Below are 3,231 nucleotides of genomic sequence, written 5' to 3' on the forward strand. Positions count from 1 at the left end.
AAATTACCATAGTGAAATCCCTTAGTGGACTTAATATGCACTAGAGAAAGAAAGAGAAAGAAAAGAGAGAGAATGACAGGAAAGTAAAACTAGTTCCAGTGTGAGTGGAGGGATTACTGGGAGAGCAGAGAATTCCAAATAAAATGCCACAGTGATTCTAAATCAAGCACCAACATTTCTTTTGTTGAGCTGAAACCCCGTTGCACAATTACTTGAAGATAATTCAGAAAAAAGTCAAAAGGAAAAGAATCAGCTTTCACACATGCACAAATTGCCTAATATTCCATAGCTTCTAAGTTTTTATTGTCAGAATGGTATTTCCCAGGGACCTTGTGTTTTAACCAATCTAAGTCCATTTCAACTGAAAAAATCCAAAGAAATGAATGTCCTATCTGACTGTATATACACATGTGTATTAGCTCAGGGGGGGAAAGCTCACATTTTATTGAAGATTACAAATTTTTTATCTTCTTTACACTTTGATGGATATAAATTATTCTTCTTGTCTATGATCATGAGAAACATTCCAGCTCCCCACACTTTGACATCTTTGCTCTTTGCAAACCTTTGTCCAATGTTTGTATTAACTCAATTTAATAGAACCTTTTTATGGTGACCTTAAGAATTTAATAACTCCTCCATGCAAAGACAATACCACCTGCAGGCTCCACTGGGATTAAACTGTACTGGTTCAATATGTCTATTGGGACCCATTAAAAGAGGAAGTGGGAAGGAGGGAGGGAGCAGCAGCTACACAAATCAGTCTTTTCCCTCTCACCATCAAGTACTGCAGTTGCTTAGGACAGTCAATCCAAGCCATTTGCAGAGAATTTCGGTGGTTTCTAAGGTAATATGTAGCTCGCTCAAAGCTTCTTAATAATATTAATCTAACTTTGATCATGCAGAGGCTAGCAATCTTCAATTCAAAAATGTCTCTCCTCCTGACAGACATTCTGCATATTTTATAGATCTGATCAATACGTTATTAGTCAACAACCTGACGCTGGCTCATGAATTAATCCTTTTCTGTCAACCCAGCAGTTTATAGTCTTCTGTAACCTCATTCCCTCATTGTAGATGTTACCTGGCTTAATCCAATTAAGATAAAATTAACTTTCCCCTCTGGTGGTACTCTCCTTCTATGTTAATTTAAATCTCCAAGGACAGCGACTCCAGGCAAATAATTTTATGCTTGACCTTCTATGTGCAATATTAAAGTGGTATGGATATATGCATGGGAAATCAATGAGCTGTCTCTCCATTTTCATCCTTCTTTAACAGTGCTGGAAAAATTCCATGTGAACGCAGAAGATTACAAAATGACAGTGATATATTTATTTAGGTTGTGAAAAGAACTCTGTCACTTCAGCTTTGTATTTAGTATCTCTAGTGTCTTTGTCTTTTTTGAAAGGTAAATTAATAATAGGTGGTGGCAGCACTATCAGAGTTATTGTGGATATGGCACACCAAGGATGTTTTTAACAGTTTGCAATACGCAAAAGTAATCATCTATGCTCCTGCAACTCATGTGGCATATGACATTACCTGCTAAGAAAAAGAAAAAGGTGGGAAATATTATTTAATTTTGCATAAGAGCATTAATAGACTGCCTGTATTTCTGGGCAAATACAAAGATTCCACTTGGATAACAGAACAAGATTTCTTCGGAAACATCTAGCGTACATTCTTTGAGCTTCAGTTTTAAAGTCTAGTCATCTGCAAGCCAACATTTGAAAAGAATTTGTCTCTCAGGCAAAATGGTTTCTATTTCCTCTCCCTTCCTCCCTAATCTCATCCACCTCCTCCACACACCTGTCCACACATGCCTCCATACACCCCCTTAGATGCCATTTTGGTATCTAACTTCTTTGAAGTCATTTAGGAGAGCTTACTTTTCCTTTCCAAGTAACACCTAAGTCTGAAAAAAATACATAAATGGCAAATCATTGCCACTGAAGTGAAATGTAAAGAAATATATTGCCTCCTCATAGACTTGTAAGTGTAAAATTCTTTGCCTATTTAAGAGAGGAATGAAATGTCTATTGGAACAGAATTATCATTTTATTTCTGTAAACATTAACTCTATAGGCTTTTGGTTGTATTTGATTAAATATAATAAGCAATGTTTATTTTTGTTTTTGTTTTTTTGTCTGTCAAAAGGCTTGAACTCTGGGCCTGGGTGCTATCCCTCAGTTCTTCAGCTCAAGGTGAGTGCTCTACCACTTGAGCCACAGCACCACTTCCAGTTTTCTGAGTGGTTTATGGGAGATAAGAGTCTCACAGAGTTTCCTGCTCAGGCTGGTTTTGAACTGCGATCCTCAGATTTCAGCCTCCTGAGTAGCTAGGTTGCAGGCGTGAGCCACCAATGCCGGCAATAAGAAAAATTTTTACATTGTAATAGAGAAAAGAAATAATGTTCAGCAAAAATCCAAGAACGCTATTATATTTCTAATTGACTACCACATCACAATATATATTCTCTCTGTGTTTCTACATGTTTTTTGTGTGTTTTGTTTTGGAGTGTGTGTGTGTGTGTGTGTGTGTGTGTGTATGTGTGTGCATGCACACACACCGCACCAATCCTGGGGCTTGAACTCAAGGCCTCAAACTCTCACTTGACATTCATGCACATGGCTGGCTCACTACCATTTGAACTTCACCTCCACTTCTGACATTTGTGGGTTAAATGTGCCCATTCTGTCTTCAAACCGTGATCTCCAGATCTCAATCTCCAGAGTAGCTAGGATTATAGCTTTCTGCTATAAGTTTATTGTGAAATCTTTTGATCAAAGAGCAAACATTTGTATACCCTCCATCCAGAGCTCATTAACAAGACATAGGACTCTGTGAAATCCCTGAAACTAATTTCAAGTTTCCTCCACTTAAAAATACATTATTACTCTGTATTTCACCTCAGTTATTTAATACTAAATATGATAAATACATTTGAATGAACACATATACATTGTAATCTTCAATAATCATTCTTATATTTCAACCTTTCTAAGACTCACTTTTCTCTGTCATCTTTAGTATTTCTATTTAAAAAACGTATTGTCAGGGTGATGTATAAAGGGGTTAGAGTTACATAAGTAAGATAGTGAGTACATTTCTTATTGAACTTGTTACCCCCTCCCTCACTTTTCTCCCACTTTTCTGCCCCTCTACTCACTCCCCCCACATTGTACTAATCATTTCCAACATATTGTCTTGGAGTTTTGCCGTTGTATT

This window comes from Dipodomys spectabilis, unplaced genomic scaffold, assembly GCF_019054845.1.
Source record: "Dipodomys spectabilis isolate Male_0828 unplaced genomic scaffold, ASM1905484v1 ptg000276l, whole genome shotgun sequence".
In the NCBI taxonomy this organism is placed as follows: domain Eukaryota; kingdom Metazoa; phylum Chordata; class Mammalia; order Rodentia; family Heteromyidae; genus Dipodomys; species Dipodomys spectabilis.